Below are 6,846 nucleotides of genomic sequence, written 5' to 3' on the forward strand. Positions count from 1 at the left end.
AAAAACCATCCGTTCAACTGAAAACCTAGTAGTAGAAACAAAAAAGAATAGTGATCTAGGCCGTCTCTTGCGGCTCTTCCTTGGGTGCCAAGTGTGCAACCACTCGCAGAGCAATCGTGCTTGGGATGCAAGGATGGGGGCATGGCTTTTGGACTCTGGTACGTGGTCTGGGCTATGAAGGCTTGAAGTCGGGAGGAGTGACTTCATTACAAACTTTGAAAGTAACTCTAGCGGGGTCATTCCGTGACACCGGTCTCTTGTAGACAACCAAGGGAGGGGGGGCTGGTGGAGAGGGCGTAGTGCAGGCAGGCAAGACATGCAAGGATGTCGTGGTTGTGAGGAGGGGCTATGTCATACGGGAGGCTAGAAACAATTGACCCATAGGCACATGGTAAGAAAGCACAGGCTCAGGAACCTTGATCATCCTCGTTGCCTAGCCATGAGATAGTACCATCTGTGGGGTGGCGGTTGTACGAAACTCTTATTTTCCCACCTATTTTTGTAGTTGTGCCAGCAAAAGCAGTCTCTTTCTTCGCGAAATGTTCATCCTTTTTGTTGCACGCCTCAATTTGATGCTGCAGTCTCATGATATCTTTTCAGATTTGCACCTCTTTCTTGTGTTCAAACATACATTCATTACAATTTCATTAGTACAAATAGAGACATTACCAAAAACCTAAGTGCATCTCTGAGCCCATAGAGACCAAAGAATGGAATTGCGCATAGTGTTTCAATTTTCCGGGGACATGTCGCCTAGCAGAAGGAAAGCATAGTTGATCGAGTAAAAGCCAAACTATTTGTGCATAACGTCCCATACTTCTCCAGAATATCTGCAGTTTAGAAATAGGTGGGGGATATCTTCCTGTGCTCTATTACATCTTTGGCAATAACCATCTCCTTGTCCTATTATCATTGCTCATTTGGCTGTCGAGACTCCTTTGTGCATGATGAGCCATAGAAGGCAAGCTTCTTTCTCTAGGAGTTCCCTGTCCCACATTTTTTCGAATCTTTTAGACCACACTCTTTTCGAATCTACTCTCAACCACTTCCGATTAAGTTGAGCTAATAGCTCTTCCCGTCCTTCAACAAATATGGGGACATGGAAGAGTTCTGACTGGCCTGCCCATCTAAATTCTTTAGTAGAGAGAGGAGCCCTCCTACCCATCCAAGCAGTCGATTCTTTGTCCCAAAGAGACTGTCTCACGGCTAGCATCTCTAGGTCAAATCTGTTTAGTATAAATCTAACTTTTTCCTTGTCTCCCCACTTCCTTTGCTCTCTATCCCACATATCTTGTCTATCCCCCACCTGTTTGTTTTTTTGTGCAAGAGTGAGTTGATATTGGGTGCTTTATTTCCTCATAATCATGGGAGCACCTCATATCATTTGGTATAGAGATTTCTTTTATTAAACAAAGTGTTTTCTCATTTTTTGACTTTCCATTCTATTTCTTGATAGAGGGGTTCAAAATGTTCGCAACTCCAAAATCCTGCATGCATCTCTTTAAATGTAGTGCCAGCCTTTCGTGATGTGATTGATGCACCTCTTGTTGTACAGAAAGAAAATAGGAACCGAGAGCAAGTAAGTGGGTAACTGTAATTATCAAGTTGCCAATATATAAAAAAGATAAACCAAGCTATATCAAATATGAATGTGTTGACTCTTGATTTCCATTTCTTGCTCCATCGTATAGGTGAGGAGTGACCTTGGAATTAGGTGTGACAAGAAACTCCTCTTCAACTTTGGTGACCAGGTGTGTTCTAGTGAAAAGATTTCTTTGGAAAGATGTGATTTTTTAAACTAGGGAGGAGGCAATGCTAGATCCTAGTACTCTTAATGCAAAATTTCTTTTGCAAAAAACATTTAAAATTGTCACAAATGTCACGCTCCAAGAAAATCCTTGCTCCACCTTTTCTAGCATTGCGTAATAACTTGTGACTTTCTTCTTTTTCTACAGCAGCATCTCTGAGCCCAATTTCCTATTGCTTGCTTTGGCAAGATTTTTTTATTTTTGAGGATTTAAAGACTCTAGAGTCCTTCGAATCGTATAGGCTTTGGAGATTCTATTTTTCCAAGTTTCACTACTTCCAAATGTCACTCGGGCAATATTTCTATGATTTTCTATATGTTATTCTACTTTAATTTTGCATTGCATGGGGATGGCATGCAATGAAAATATCTTAGTGAATCACATAAAGCAGTATACTTTTGGTTTACCAAAGCAAACCACATGCAATAATACTTTTTCTCTCTACATGGAAATGGGTGGTTTACCTCTCCACCATGAAGAGCATCTATTTTGCATCCTTTTTATCTCCTTCTTGAATTACATAGTAGAATATTGGAGTGCAAATGGCTTCAATTTTCCCAAGTATCGATTGGATATGTATTCATTATTTCACCCTAGGGTGGCATGGTTTGGTAAAACTAAATATTTTTGTTAAAGAAGGGTGGCTACTCAAAGAAGATGTTAGAAGGCATTCAAGTTAACCAACTACCAACAAGTGTAAAGAGGGTGTAAAGAGGAGGATATGCATGATGCCACTTTTTCACAATCTCATAGACCCATCGGTCTTCCAAAGGCTTTAATAAACTCTCTCTCTCTCTCTCTCTCTCTCTCTCTCTCTCTCTCTCTCTCTCTCTCTGTGCATCGCAATGCATATAGCAAATATTTGATCATTGGTGTCTCAAAATTCTACCATAGATTTAAGGGGTCTATTGGGTTGCAAAACAGAAATACACTACTACCATTATCCCCTATTTTGATGGTATTCATCAATTCTACTACTTAAACTCTTCAAAAATGACATCATCATTAGGGCATCATTAGTATTACTAAATTGATGTTTTGTCAATATTTGCATTGATACCTTGTTGATATGATAGCCCATATTACTACAATATGTTCCCAAAACATCGATATTAATGTAAATATGCGTTTGAAAAGAACACTGCATTAAAAAAAGCATCAATAATTTGCAAGCACTTGAAGAAAATTTTGGACAGTGTGGGGTTTCACCCTGCACCTTGCAACAATAATGAAATTAAATCCAAATTAAATTTAAATGTTTTATTGATAAAAAATATATTCTATTAATGTCATCCTCCATTCTTTAGTTAATCAAAGACCTCACTAGAATCTTCCTTATGAGATTGATCGAGCATTGATTCTCATCCTCTCAAGGATCCATGGCTAGGTCTCCCACATCTTCAAATACCCTCTAAGGAACTCAAACTGTCTGCACGTTCCAAAAGTCTTGTAAAAGGGATATTGGAAGTGCTTGCTTCCAACACATTTATTTGATGATCTTGCATCTCATGATCTACTTCCATATCTTTATATATATGACAGTTTCTACATGCAACTTGAATCACAAACAACCATTCGTTGTCCGCTCTATTGGGTTGAAAGACCATCGAAGATAGAAATTCATGATATGTTCAATATGCAAGCCTTAATGAAATCCAAGGCCAAGGCACCAATATAAGAAAAACTATTAGTTACTCAAAGTGTGCAAGTAGAACAAATGTTTCAGTAAAGTCATCCTAAATTTTTATTGAGTCAATGGCAAAAAACCCACTTTGATTCTTCCTAATTGTAGCTTGAGCACCTCCGTACTTGAAATTCATTTTCTAAAATTCACTCGTAAATGTCTTGTATGGTTCCAACATAATCCATTGTGCCTGCAATGAGATTTGTATCTTTTACACTAGCTCTATTGTCTTGCTAAATGTTGGCCATGACTCCTTGATAAGATGTGTTGTGCTTTGCATCAATTTTCTTTACTCAATAGTGATTACCTATGCCTCTTATATGCCCACATTGCATTGAACAAACAGTGCTGCGGAGGTAATGGACTTTACTTAAAGGTTATAAACAAATGTAAATAAAAGCAATATGATTATATACATTTAGATCACATCCCCGTGCAACTTATTCCTCCCTATCTGTCACAATCTCCCCCCTTTGACTGGGCATCTATAAGAGCATCTTCTAACCAATTCAATAGACATTATTGATAACTTTGAAGGATACATCCCATCTCTATTAGTCCTTTGCCATGCTTTTCTATCCTGCTCTCTTTTAGCTGTATCTTCTTCATATTGTCTTATCCATTTCCCCACAATTGTAAAGATTAGAGTTGTTCAATTTGCGTTGCAAGGAGATACTATTTTTCTTTTGCTTTCCTTCCCTTGTGCAATCTCTCCTATCATTGCTATCCCAAAGTTGAGGCACGTATGGCATGGAGGATTATAAAAAAGCAAGCACTAAAAGTGAGCAGAGATTCAAAAGGAAGCAAGAAAAAATGAAATACAAACCTTAATATCTAGTTTTACAATCTACACCACCATGAGCGTGAAATAGTTAATACATATCTAATCCGTACTTAGCAAAGGTGAAGCCATTCATTATCCAATAGATTACTATCTAATACAAAAAAAGAGGCAAAAAGGATGTAAAATAGATGCCCGTCATGGTGGAGAGGTAACCTACTCACAATGATGTAGAGGCATCCACAAAAAATAATGCTACTCTACAACTTCCACGAAAACATTTTCATTGCATGCCATTCCCATGTAGTCCCTTCCCATCTACTTTATGAGATTTCTTCTACTACTCAAGGCTTGGAACAATCCCACTTTTGTCAAAGTGACTTGATGCATGAATTGATAAACCATTACACTTAGTCCAAGCACAAACATGAACACAAAGTATATGTGCTCTTCTTTGCATTGCATTGTACAAAGTCCACACACGTGCAATGTGGAAGCACTATGATGGGAGCAAGTAATGCCTTTAGCAACTGAACGAGTAGTCTATATATGAAACACATGCATTACCATTAGGGATGATGATTTCCTCTTTCATAACCCCCACCATTGCCTTCTCTATCCTATCTTTGAATTCCTTACTCAATTTTAATCTCCATTTGACAATCTTTCCATCACAACAAGGTGCTTGTGCATGGCTTATTGTATTGCCTTGTCACACCTCTACACCTTGGAAACCTTAGCACCTCAACACCTCATGAACTACTCAATGATACCTTTTGGATGCTACCATCTACCCTTGAAGCAAGGTGTAGGCACTCCTCATATGGCACCTCTACCAAGAGCATTAAACATGGCCCCACACCTCCCACATGTATCTGCCAAGTACCCTAAGCATGTGACCATGCTATATGGCTCGATTCTCTATAATTCCTAGATGTTTTTCCATTTAGATACTGTCATGATAGCCCAAATAATCTCCTAGTTGTAACCCAAATCTTATAGGCTTTGTATGAGGCGGCCTCTCGGAACGGTGTCAAATGCCTTGCGAAAATCCACAAAGTAAGAGTAAACCCTATGCTTCCGTGCCCGCGCCTCCTCAATGATACATGAACGCGAGAATGTGGTCCATGGTCCCATGATCCCGCTCTAAGTTCTCGACACTCCGTTGACCTCAAAATCAAGTACTGATGCATAAATCTTGGACATGACATGTCCAATCATAATGGTCATGTAGTCCTTTGGGCTCATGGGATCCCCTGCCTTGTGAATGGGTGAGATAGTGTTAATGGTCCAGGTGCATGGAAACCCCAAGCAAACAGCTTCATTAAATAGCTTGGCTAAGATCGGGGCTAGGAGGTTAATCTTATATGCAATGAACTCAGTGCATAGTCCCTCATGATCCTTTGCTTGGCCATTATAAAGTTTCGTTACGGCATCCTTTACCCCCCCCTAGTGAACAAGGTGTAGGATGTGGGGCATGGCATATGTGATAGGTTCGAGGCTGGATAATTTGGTATATCATAGAGCGTCCGTGCATAATCAGGCCACACCTGAGTGTTAGTAAGTGGTGAGGGGGACCATCCCTCTAGAAATCTCCGCCAAAAGTCCTTGGAGTTGTTACTGAACCAAATGTTTAGTAGCTCCTCCTCGTTCCGACACACAAAGTCAAGTTTTTTCTTGCGTACCAGTCGATGGTACTTGCATAGCGTCTCTAGTTTGCTCGAAAGGCTATTTTTTGTTTCGAATCTGAGTTGATGGCGTAAAGCCTTACACACATCATCATACTAGCTATTACAGGGTACGATCCAAGGTGGTGGTGGGCGGGTGGTGTGGGGGAAGGCATGAAGAGCAGCCTCATGTAGTGAGCGGGTGACCTGGGTAGCACGATCCACTAATAGGGGTATAAAGTCAATGTATGCGAGAAGTATGTACAGATGGCCAGAGTAAGTAGGTGAGTGATTGCGAGATCAAAGCGTATATCATGGTAGCGAGTAAGAACTCAACAAGGTAGAAAGTGTTGTGTGGTGGGGGGAAGAAATGCTAAAGAAAAGATAGGTATGATGTGGAGTTGAATTTGGAGCTAGAGCTGAAGCTAAGAGTGGCGTTGAGGCTGAGGATGAGGATGTAGTTGAGACCAAAGCTGAGACTGAAGTTCAAACTGAAGTTGAAGTTGTGACTGAAGCTGAGGCAGAAGTGGGTCCCGCCTTTGCTTTGCTGTCCACTCCGAGTCCACTACTGTTGTAGCATGTGTTCACATCTTCAAGTTTCATTTGTGATTGTTTCTTGGCATTGTTATCTTTCTTGGCGGCTTTATCTGTATCCTTCCCACCTTTCCCCATTTTGCTTGACAGACCCGTGTTTGGTGCAGGTCTTAGTGCAGGAGCGGGAGCATGAGCCCCCCCCCCCCCCCCCCGCCTCGACAGAAGGTACCCCCCCCCATGACAAGAGATACCCCCAGGGGGTTGAAAAGAGGCGGGGAGCGAGAGAGCTCAATGGAGAGGGCAGAAGGTAGGGTTGTAGGTCGGGGAGGAGTGAATGTGGAGGGGAATGGAGGAGGGAGGAGTGGTGATAGG

The sequence above is a fragment of the Dipteris shenzhenensis genome, chromosome 6 (assembly GCF_047967505.1).
Source record: "Dipteris shenzhenensis isolate YYH24624 ecotype China chromosome 6, Dip_SZ_1.0, whole genome shotgun sequence".
NCBI lineage: Eukaryota > Viridiplantae > Streptophyta > Polypodiopsida > Gleicheniales > Dipteridaceae > Dipteris > Dipteris shenzhenensis.